We start from the raw sequence: 12,977 nt of genomic DNA, 5'->3' as shown, positions 1-12,977 counted from the left end.
CAAAAAATTCTTTCAGAAAAAGAAACCCACAAAATTACTGAGTATAACTTGTTTACTTGTAGGTATTTATACGGTATTTACTTAACACTCGAGGTGCGAGTATATTGGCTGTTTTTAATTTAGATGATATTTTTCCCACCACCGTGTCTTCTTGTTGCGATCATACCCGGGTTACATAAGAGCAGGTCTCATTAACCTGTTTTTTTTTATAAAAATTCTGTTTTAATAACATTCTGACATATTAAATTACTGAGTCTAACTTGTTTACTTGTAGGTATTTACACAGTATTTTCCTTAACACTCGAGTACTTTGGCCCTTTCTATATATACATACATACATATATATTATATATCCTATAATATATTATATATATATATATATATATATATATATATATATATGATATATATACTATATATATACATACACACATATATATATCTATATATATATATATATATATATATATATATATATATATATATATATATATATATAAAGTTAATGAGACCTGCTCTTATGTAGCCTAGGTATGATCGCAACAACAAGAAACTGTAGGAAAAAATATTATTTAAACTCCAAAAGAGCCATCCTTAGATTACATTGGACTTAAATATAAAATTTAGGCCAAACGCCGAGCGCTAGGGCCTATGCGGTCATTCAGCGCTGATAATAATATTAAAGCAATTGTTAGCAGAGGGTGGAAAGTAAGATAGAAGAAGGAAATGAACGGAGGTACAGTAAAAGGAATAAAAGGGATGCTGGAAGAAAAAAACTCAGGTTATGCCTACAGTGCACCGTGTGAGGCGCACCGACGGCACTACCCCCTACAGGGTCACATCCTACGGGGCGGGAAATTGTGTTTGTCAAGGAAAAGGAGAATCGATATAGAATCGGTTTCCCCACAGCGTTGATTATTCTCCGAAGAGATGGAAAGAATCTCTTGTAACTTCGAAGGAGCATTAGCCGAAATGATATCTGTAAACAAAAAATAAAAGGACTCACAGCGCAAGTAAACTCAAAGAACAGTTTTCCAGAGATGGACAGGACAAATACAGAGCTAAGATCCTAGAAGAAATTAAAATACAATTATAATGTATCGCTATAAAAGCAAAAGAATAAAGTATAGCTTATTAAATTTCCATTAGCTATCTTAACCATGCAATATCTCCATAACAAGTTTGAAGAGACGTGAGCAGCCAAAATTCTGATGAAAGAGAGAAGGTAAACTACAGCTACCTTAGTCAGGACTGAATCTATGAACTGAACCGAATTTTATCGATAAAATCTGTTCTTAATCTCATTCATTCGTGGAAATATGCTTCTTGAATTCATGTGGATTGAGAGAGAGAGAGAGAGAGAGAGAGAGAGAGAGAGATTAATGTTGATCATCCACTCAGTCAGGACTGAATTTATGAACTAAAACGAATTTTATCGATATTGCATCAGTCCTTAATCTCATACATTCGTGGAAAACGTGTTCCTTGAATTCCTACGGATTGAGAGAGAGAGAGAGAGAGAGAGAGAGAGAGAGAGAGATTAATGTTGATCATCCAATACCCAGCCCGAATCTAATTCAGTCGCTGCCTCCTCTTCTCGAGCGTAACTAATTAAAAGTTTCATCTAAACAAAGCATCAGCGCGTAGAATTGTTCAGATCAGTCCGTGAGTTTGTAGTGAAGGTCCCCCCCTTCCCGCCCCCTAACCCGACCCCTGTCCCTACTCGGGGTCGGAGAGCGAAATTAGCATTTCCACGGAGGAGGCCGATGGCATTCTAAATTAGCAACCGTTGGTACCGCGCTTTTTTCCATCGGCACTTTGTTAGACTCTCAAATGTGCATCGACATTTATAGGCCTCCTGAACTATACACTGTTTTTTTCCATCTGTCCATCCGCCTGTGGTGTTTTCACATGGTAACACTGCTTCCCGGGCTTTAAATAGTCACGCTATGAATAAGTTTTAGGTAAATAAAAAGATATCTGAGTGTACATTTGCAACTGAAAAGTGTTTTAATAATTTACTGTATGCGAATTACACCGTTAATATTCGAAATAGGATATTATTATAACTGTTGAATGTAAGCTGAATGTAACTATCTAAAGCCCGGGACGCAGTGTTACCATACGCAAACACCACAGGCGGCTGGACATGGAAAAAAACCGAGTATAGGCAAAAAGCATTTCAGAGTAGTAGCCTTTATCCTCTATAGGCCTTGAAATGGAAGGCGGAAGGTTGTGCAAATCAGACATCACTGAAGGAGAGAGAGAGAGAGAGAGAGAGAGAGAGAGAGAGAGAGAGAGAGAGAGAGAGAGAGAGAGAGAGAGAGAGAGCTATACCAAGAAAATTATGGTAAATTTCTTTAATAATTTTTCCCCACTCTACTTATTAATTTAATTTACATATTTGTTTTGTAATTAGGCAATTCGGAAGTTGATTGAATGGTCATTGTAACGTTTTCAAAATATGTTTCAATAGAAAACTTTATTTTAAAAACACCGTAAATATGTATACAGTAATATGCTTCATTCTCCAGTGGCTTTAGTTAACAGAAAAATGACACATTCGTCAATTTAAATTCATTTCTTGTTTCGTTTCAAAATGATAAGGATTTGACTAAGATGAATTATCGAGAAAAAAACATTCATCCTATTTGCAATTTCTCTTTCAATAGATGACTTTATTACTTCCTCAGGAGATAGACCCAGATCTTTTTCCACCTTTTTTTTTAAGTTTTCTTATAGCTAGAGTACACTTACCATTTTAACCAAATTTTATAGCTAGAGTACACCCAGCATTTTAACCAAATCAAGGCTTGTCGCTACAAGCATCCACAAGATGTTAATGTGAACAATAACCTCCAGTAATTACCCGCTACTTGATTCCAGGTGGACCTCATCCCGCCAAACCTGCTACCGAAGAGCGGCAAAGTGGACATCTTCGCCGTGCACACGCGCCTGAATGTCCCCGAGCACTCGATCATCCTCCACAACGACACCCGATGGGTCACGATCGTCCGGGATCCGTCTGCGCTCTACGAGAGCCTCTTCAACTTCTTCCATCTGGGAGACATCTACGGGGTGCCCCTGTCCGTCTTCAGCAGGGTTCCTATGGCGGTTCGTAAGACGAAGAAAACGCTTGTTTGCTCACTGTCTTGTTTGAACAGGTGTTGCCAACTGTGGGGTAATTACCCTATGCACTGGGTAACTCAGCATCAAATCTGGGTCTGTAGGGTAATCGGGTAATGTCACGAAATCTGAGCAAAATGTAGGGTAATTTCAAGATGCTTGTCTTGTATTTCAGTAAATTTATTAATACTTATATCTTAAGGCCGGGCGTAGGGTAATATGACAGTGAAAGTAGGGTAATTTCAGTGCCTAGGTAAGGTAAAGAACTCTTTCATGGTTGGCAACACTGGTTTGAACGAGACCCTTGTTTCCAGAAGGCTCGATAGAATGTTGGGACACGCTTGGTAGTTGGAAACTAATGAATATGAAGGTGATATGGATGCATGATATAGAAAAAAGTACTGACAGGGATGGAAAGTTTTTACAATGGAAGTGTTAGGGGAAAGAGTAGGGGAAGATGTAATAGTATAATAGAGAACTGGAAAGGAAGGACCTTACTATCCAGGAAGCGTAGGAGTTCATGCGAGACACGAGTGAATCACACTTTGCATGCACGTCTGTGAGTGAAGTATATAGCTCAGTTTAACCAGACCACTGAGCTGATTAACAGCTCTCCTAGGACTGGCCCAAAGGATTAGATATTTTCACGTGGCTAGGAACCAATTGGTCACCCAGCAACGGGACCTACAGCTTATTGTGGGATCCGAACCACATTATATCGAGAAGTGAATTTCTATCACCAGAAATGAATTCATCTAATTCCGCGTTGGCAGAGCCGAGAATCGAACATTGGACCACCGGATTGGTAGCCCAGCGCGAAAAGCACTTGTCCAATGAGGAACTCGTAAGATGAAGAAAGCGCTTGGTTGCTTACTGTTGTGTTTGAATGCGTAAGACAAAGAAAGCGCTTGGTTGCTTACTGTTGTGTTTGAATGCGTAAGACAAAGAAAGCGCTTGGTTGCTTACTGTTGTGTTTGAACGAGAGGTCAGTAGAATGTTGGGACACACTTGGTAATTGGAAACTAATGAATATGAAGGTGATATGGATGCATGATACGGAAACAAGTACTGACAGGGATGAAAAGTTTTTACAATGGAATAAACGGAAGTGAAGTTTATGTAAGGATATGCAGGCAGGGGAGTGGCTGGTTTTGTGTAAAAGTGATCTCAGACAAGGTTATGTTATATATCTATGGCTCTTCCTTATCTTATGGATGGAGGGATGTGAGAAGTCAGAGGAAAGATAGCAGATGTAGGCACAAAGTTGTAGGGTAAGAAAATGAGATTCGAAAAGAGTGAAATGGTTGATGTTTACATAAAATACGATGCTGACTGAGCCTAATGAGAAGAGAATTCAAACTAATAAAGGAGATTGAAAGTCTCCGCTATAGGATACAACTGAGAGTACGTGTAAGCAAGAGTTATGTCAGGAGAGTAAAAAGTATTATAAGGAAGAGGGCGCAATGAATGTTAATATAAACAGTAAGAGGTGACGGGTATGGCGGAATAGGTGAAGCGAGAAAGCGAGGGGGTTTTGCACAAATTGGGGAAAGTCTTGAATTATCCGTGGAAGCTATGAAGGAATTGTTGAGCCAACTCTCCTTCTTGGAAGTGAAGTTTAAATGCTAAATGCCAATGCAAGGAATAAGGTCGAAACTGCTGATAGTCATTTTTTACTTAGTATATGCATCATGAGAAGATTTGATAAGGTAAGAAATATTGAAATATATATATATATACACTATATATAAGAAATTGAAACAGGTTGATTTAAGGGAAAGACTAGGTCGCAGTATTTTGAGATGGCTTAGTCCAGTTGAAAGAATAAATGAACGTTAGGCTGCAGAAACCGTGATAATTTAGAAGTGTTACGGGAAAGAGTAGGGAAAGATGCAGTACAAGGGGTTAGGTAATAGTATAATAGAGAAACTGGAAAGGAAGAACCTTGCTATCCAGGAAGTGTAGGAGCTCATGTGAGACAGGAGTGAATCACACTTTGCGCGTGCGTCTGTGTGTGAAGTATATCTTAGTTTGGCCAGACCACTGAGCTGATTAACAGCTCTCCTAGGGCTGGCCCGAAAGATTAGACATTTCTACCTGGCTAGGAATCAATTGGTTACCTAGCAACGGGACCTACAGCTTATTGTGGGATCCGAACCACATTATATGGAGAAATGAATTACTAATCACCAGAAACAAATTCCTCTATTTCCACGTTGGCGGAGCGAGGAATCGAACTCGGGACTAACGTCTCAGTGTGGGTGTGTGCGTGTTAGGGGGATTTGATATGCTGCCGATGAGCTTAATTTGTAGGTGTATAAGTGGCTTAATGCTGTGGGAGCTTTACTCCATCTTAACCTTGGGTGATTGCATGGGCTGATTAAGCTAGAGATCATGGCACACATATATGCCTTTATGGCCGTCTCTTCATTATTGTTACACCTTCCCCAGAACCTCTCTTATCAAACATTGATCAGATAAGAGTTGAAAATCTGCTTAATAAAATTCATTATGTAGCTTTCCAAGCTTGATGGCGCGTGCTACGCTGTGCTGATGACCCGGCAATACCCCTCATGTCTCTCCTACCCTCTCGATCCCCTACCTACCCCAACCCCACTTAGGGCGGACAAATAGGTTGCAGGAGGAGTACAGATGTGTATGTCTCCCCTACTTTTTCGATCCCCTAGTTACCGCGACACCAAATGGGACGAACAAGCAGATTTGCAGGAGGAGGGTGGATGGGTCATATCTCCCCTACCTTCCCAATCCTCTACCTACTTCAGCCCCACCAGGGGCGGACAGACAGGTTTGCAGGAGGAGGGTGGATGTGTCGTGTCTCTCCTTCTCTTACGATCCCGCACCTACCCCGCTCACATCCGGGGCGGACAAACAAGAAAGATTCATTCCGCTTTTATTAATAGATCGATTGATGTCTACACTAACATAGGAGACTGTGCCGAGTCTGCCGACATCCACAGCTCTTTTAGTTCATCAGAGGATTATGTAAAACCTGAGTTTTCCATCAAATGAAGTTAGATTTCCCATTTTCTTTAACCGCTTATTTCAAAGAGAACTTCTTGAGTAAAATTGGACTAGCCTACCATAGTGAGCAATCTTTAATAAATCCCAGCCATCATAAGAGGGGAACTGCGACCCTTGGTACTACCTCTGGAATTAATGAGCGATTCATTTATTCATCACAAAATTAACAAGCATTTTTAGCAAATAGACAGAGGGTTTTAATTTTATCACTTTGGGGAAGGGACGAAGAAGCAGTGTTGACTTTAGGCAACTTGACAAAATTCGATTACTTCATTTCACAAACTATATTCTGTTTTTTTCCATCTGTCCATCCGCCTGTGGTGTTTCCGTGTGGTAACACTGCGTCCCGGGCTTTAGATAGTTACATTCAACTTACATTCAACTATAATAATAATATCCTATTTTGAATATTAACGGTGTACTTCACATACAGTAAATTATTAAAACACTTTCCAGTTGCAAATGGACACCCAGATATCCTTTTATTTACCTAAAACTTACACATGCCGTAACTATTTAAAGCCCGGGACGCAGTGTTACCATACAAAAACACCACAGGTGGATGGACAGATGGAAAAAAAGAGTATAGGTTTCTACAATTTATTATTCTCGTATTTTTTTATGATTTCACGTCAGATCTTGAATCCATATATTTTTTAGATTTAATTTTAGAAACTTTATTTGATTAAATTGATTGAGTTAACGAAAAAAATGCTTTGAATCTATTTTCCAAAAATCAAGCATTTGACTTCTAAAATGTTTCGTGTTGACATTTCCACAGTAGGTAAGTATGACCTCATTATATTTTACAGCTGTTATATAAAATATTTTGTTCTTAAAAGCTCTAAAATATCATCATTAAGACATCTCTTTGGGGTTCTGTACAGATGAACATCAGGGATTGTACAAAATGCCCAGAGAGAGATAAGCTTATAATTAAAAAAAAGAAAAAAAAAAAAAGTTTATCATCGTAGGTAAACCCGTTAAATCAATCCGGGCCAGAAATGACAGGATAACAAAGCATTGTATTCGTCATTATTTCATAATCTGTATATATATATATATATATATATATATATATATATATATATATATATATATATATATATATATATATATATAAAGATCGATACTCCCCTTAATATTTTTCATAATCTCTATCTCTCTCTCTCTCTCTCTCTCTCTCTCTCTCTATATATATATATATATATATATATATATATATATATATATATATATATATATATATATATATATATAAAGATCGATACTCCCTTAATATTTTTCATAATCTCTCTCTCTCTCTCTCTCTCTCTCTCTCTCTCTCTCTCTCTCTATATATATATATATATATATATATATATATATATATATATATATATATATATATATATATATATATATATATATATATATATATATATATATATATATATATATATATATATATATATAATTACTTTAAAGATTTGTACTCTCTTGATAACTTCAATAGCAAATAAACACAATGATTCAAGGTAGATCCATGGAACAATAAAAAAAAAGTATAAAAAAATCCACATTTTTTTAACTCGTAAATCATGACGAAGAAGATGAGCGGAAATAAATCATCATAGACCATTGTATTTTTCCTCTGAAAGCATTTACTTTTATTTTTTGCGAGGTGTGTCAAAGCAATAGGTGTGAAATAGATACTGAGTATATGAAAATACCTTTCCTAAATTATTGAAAAAAAGATCGAAAGGATGACAGAATGGATATTTTATGCTTTCCACAATACCCTTTCTAAATTATTGGTCTCTGAAAAAAGATCGAAAGGATAACAGAATTAATATTTTATGTTTTTCATTTTTCACCATTAAATTATATTTAACCTATATATACCCCTCTTCCCCAGGACTTGATGGAGCTTCCGAGATATGGCGGGAAATTCGGTCGAAACCAGATGCTCTTCGACTTCGGATACCCGGAGAACATAACGGTCAGCGAGCTACGGAGCGCCATCGACGAACTGGACAGCCTCTTCGACCTGGTGATGATCTCGGAGTACATGGACGAATCCCTCATTCTCCTGAGGCACCTGTTGTGTTGGTCCCTCCACGACCTGGTCTACTTCACCAAGAACGCCCGAAGGCGGGAAGTCAAACCCGCCCTCAGTCCCGCGACTCTCTACGCCCTGAGGGAACTCAACAGCGCCGATGTCATTCTATACGATCACTTCGTGGCGAGGCATCGTCAGGCCGTGCTGGAATTCGGCACGCGGAGAATGGCCCGGGAGGTGTCGTTACTTCGTCACCTCCGCGAGGAGTACTTCGCCGAGTGTGGGGCGCACGAGGTCAGGGGTCAAGACTCGGCGTTGTTGTACAAAGAATATTCCGGGCAGGTCAATGCTTACGTCACGGCGAATAACTCTGGCCAGAATTGCATGATGCTGTCTGCCGGAGCTGTCACTCGTCGATGCTGTTAGATTACACCAGAAAAGGGCGTTAAATCCGTCATAGACTTAATCTCTCTAAGGAATTGGGACTAACATCGACTTCTGCTGCCTTTTCCAAATCAAACGGGAAATTTTCATCAAAACATTCGGTGTTCATCGTCAGTCAAAAGATTCTCTCTGTACTCTTTGCACTAGGCTTCCATGGTTGCAAATCCAAAAGTAGTTGTATTTTTGTATGTTGTTTAATAGTTGCAAAGGAATTTTCTTGTTAAGAGCACAAGTGCCTTTGTGAAACTGCAAGAACGTTATACTTGTAAATACTCGATGGAAAATCCAAAACCTTTTGATATTGTGATTATCCATTAGACGTTTGCACTGACCTAAATTCTCAAGTCTTTCCAGCCTTTCTTTCCTTCTTTTTCTAGGGTTACCAAAAGCCCTGATATCAACGAAGCAGATAAAACCAAAAATCTTGTTCTTGTCTCGTGCAGCATTGCCAAGTAAGTGTAATGATTAACAGTGTTCTTTATCAACTGATGAAAGATGTTCTTGAAGACTTGCACGACCTGGTTGGAACCAAATGAACAGTACAGGTTCTACAAAATTAAAACTTAGAGCAGAATAATATAAAGGAAACAGCAACTCAGTGAGCCTGATTAAAAATGGCAAAAGAGCATCTGCAGTCGCTATATGATCTATTAGATATACAATTGAAGGAAAAAGCAACATAAGCAAGGTCTTAAGTATTCAAAGCTTGTCAAACGCGTTTTCTCAACTATTCTCTAACCAGATGTTGACAACACTCAGATTTAACCGAGTTTGTTTCTCTGAAATCGCAGATGCTGATTAAAAAAAAATGCTTTTTCTTGACATGGAAATCCCACAGAGTTGGAGCATATCTAATCATGATTTAATATGATGCCGGAGTCCTCCAAAAAGTATAATGTATCATTGCTATTCATAGAGTTTATGAGCTCTCCCACTGAAATTAGATACCATGACAAGCACAGCGCGGGTTGCTGAACACTCGTTTTGTAGTAATCCTTGAAACTGATGTCCACCTGGTCCCCTCCACATTTCTTTATTATCATAGAAAGAAGAGTCTCATTTTTCAAGACTTTCGTGTGGTGGTGAGACTAAGACAGAGAAAGAAGTCTCATTTTTCAAGACTTTCGTTTGGTGGTGAGACTAAGACAGAGAAAGAAGAGTCTCATTTTTCAAGACTTTCGTGTGGTGGTGAGACTAAGACAGACTTAAATACCTAAATCTACCTTGATCATTGGCCAAAAAAATAATAATAATAATAATAAAATAAAATTTTTAAAAAGCAGATAAAGAATGCTACATTTGGCTTTGAGCGGGCCCCTCTGAGGTGACAGCATATCTGAACTGACTCTGGAATCAGGGAGAAAGGGAGACATTCCCTACTTTAGAAGTCAACAGTATAAAGGACTTGTCATACCATCAGTAACTTCCTTTTTGTTTATTACCCTAGCCTTTATTACTTGAGTGTGCCAAACACAAAGATTACTTTGGGGCGGGGGGAGGATAATCTAGATTTCAGTTTAAAGTTTTCCAGTAAGCCCAAAAATTTTCCAAATCTATAGCGTAAAACTTGAGTCTAGAGGATGCCAACCATTCACAATAAGCTCAGCGGAATAGCTGTTGTTAGAACTGTATGCTTACAGTCTATTTACAAACTCTAAGAAAAAAAAAAAAACACTCAAACCAGTTCTCCGGTCTTTACAAGGCACGAAACAAACTTCACATATTGTATTTGATCAACTAATGGATCTATGTAGTAAGCTACCGAGAGCAACGAACTTTTATTATTTTCCTTCTATATTTGGCTTTTAGCTATCCGCTACACTGTGCTCCCCATTTCCGATGCTCTCCAGTCCATAGGAAACACACCCCTTTATTCACCTGGATAAATACGTGGATAAATCTATCTACCCATTCAATGAACACGTTGCCAATTCAGAAACGAACAGCATTTGTAGTAGTTCATACAGTGAGTAATAATTACTTCTTCATTAGGCAACGAGTATGGTTGTTGTATTTCCAAGGATGATGATAATGTTGACAAGATGCATAAACAGACAAAAGAGCTACTGGATGAAGTAACTCTTTGGCTAGCTGAGCTTGTAGGAAGTTTTTACCTGCTATGGGACTCATCAATACTGACCTAAAATATCTCCAAGTATGATGAGTCTAAGCTCAGAGCTGAATTACTTTCATGTTTTTATTTATAAACTTCAATCCTATCCTCCCATCAAGTTATCACGGAACATGATTTCTTTATCTTAATATCAATGTTATTGTATTATTATTTGGGGCACAAGAGGACAAATCAAATACAAGACTGCCAAAATAACATGAAAGTTGTTCTAGAAGGATTCTGGCCGTTTTAAGATTTACAGAGCCCTCCATTATCCCGCTAACGTCTGAGTTCAAGATTGACATTCAGGAGCAAGTACAAGGTGCTGTTGATTATGGTTTGTTAATTGTTTTTCGTTTTTTACGAAGTAGCAACTCTTGCAGTACGAGAGCTGAATCTTTACTTAAACTAATGACCAGAATGTTGTCTTCTTCATACCATCGCCCCAATCAAAGAAAGAAGATTGCTCAGATTTTGAGTTGTGTAATATATGCACCCATCTTAGTGTGATCCAATCCAAACGCTGGTGGGTTTCCTGCATATGGGAGAGTTCTTTTTATTGTAAGAGAGGATAGGAAGGATAACAGGTTCTAGATCTTCCCCAAGCAAGCACGATGTGGTGGTGGTCTATGATGAGTAAAATGATGAGATGCAAATCGAAAGAGTTCCCTGATTATTTCATTTGCCATAACAAACTCAAAAAAAAAGCGTAGTAGAGGCCTTTGTAAGATATGTCTTCGAGGTAGATAGATGGGGAGGTGAATTTGCACTTACTACACAAAATACATTAATGGTAGTTATGTTTGAATAGAGGCGGACTAGCAAGTCTAAATTTTATGCGGTTTGAAATTTGGAGTCTAAGCAATGAATAGAATGTGGTATAAATGTGCATGGGCTTAGAAAGTTGTTTTTCCAAGTACAAATGGGGTGCAGGAGCATTTTTCTGAAAATCCTACCTGCATCCTCAAGAAATTAGATATAATATAGACTACAGAAATAATCCGAATAACAAATGTTGCGTTTTGGTAATGATTTCAGGAACAAAGACCTATGGGTTACGACTTCCTGACAGCTAGGACAGGAGATATAACCCAAGCAGATCACTGAGATAATTAACATATGCTAAGGACTTCAGAGGTAAAAGGCTCTTGTCATAGCCAAGTTCCATACAGATCCCTTTGTTCAAAACTTGCAGGGTTTTATTATGAGATTTCACAGGGCAATGGTAGTGTCACCTTTGGAAGTTATTTCTAATAGCATCATTTCATTTTCAGAATTACTGAACTTCATGAGATCCAGTCACTGTAGAAGAAAGACTAAGAGAGATGTTTACCTGTGGTTGTTAATAGTAGATTTTGACATCACTCCTTTGACTTATATGAAATCATATGCTATAAAAACAGAAGATTTGCAAAGTGGAGAGAAACTTTCCCTATATTACACTAGTTGGAAAACCCTGACCACTGGGATTGTTCAATATGAGGGTGGATGGTTGTTTGAAATACAGACGTTTGTCAGCCTTATCAGGAAGGTTTTTCTTTGGATGGCCTCCTGGTGGGGAGGTGAAGACTCTACAACCTGATGGATTTACTGACGCAAGGTAAACAAATGGGAAGTCTTGGCCACTATGGGAGTTGTTACTCAATGAAGACTTCAGATGAAATGTGACTGCGTACCTTTCTTTTAGGGGCCACTCTGAAAATTAATAAAAGTTCTCAAAAGTCATTACCTCACCCAACTTGCACCTCAAAAGAAATAAACTTCCAAACCATCCAAGGGTACATGACATCCACTTCCCAAGCTGATGGGTCCAGGAAGAGGAGTAATAGTTGGGAAGTTAAAGAAATTTCGACCAGGTCTACGTGAGGAAGCCCCAAATATTGTTGGCAAGTATGTGCAAAAGATATTGTGTGTTCTAAACACATTTCATTTCAGTATGATGTCTTGCAATGTATAGGAGAGAGCCTTTCTGCCAGAAACAGGGACTGGCAGAAAGGCTCTGTTTCTGGCAGAAAGGCTCTCTGCCAGAAACAGAGCCTTTCTGCCAGTCCCTGTTTCTGGCAGAAAGGCTCTCTGCCAGAAACAGGGACTTCTCCAAAAACAACTTTAGAAACCAGCACTAGGCTAAAGCCTGGGAAAGGAAGAATCAGGGTATGAAAGACAGGAAGGAGAAGAGGGCAAACAAAGAAATAAAGGTGACAGAGAATATTG

At 38.4% G+C, this 12,977-nt stretch overlaps 1 pseudogene; it reads left to right on the top strand.

Annotated features, from left to right (window-relative positions):
- LOC135213000 (galactose-3-O-sulfotransferase 4-like) overlaps positions 1–10,508 on the top strand; it is a 42,549-nt pseudogene extending 32,041 nt beyond the window's left edge.
- The last annotated feature ends 2,469 nt before the right edge of the window (positions 10,509–12,977 follow it).

The sequence above is a fragment of the Macrobrachium nipponense genome, chromosome 42, assembly GCF_015104395.2.
Source record: "Macrobrachium nipponense isolate FS-2020 chromosome 42, ASM1510439v2, whole genome shotgun sequence".
Lineage (NCBI taxonomy): Eukaryota > Metazoa > Arthropoda > Malacostraca > Decapoda > Palaemonidae > Macrobrachium > Macrobrachium nipponense.
This window is presented reverse-complemented; position numbering and strand designations above follow the sequence as displayed.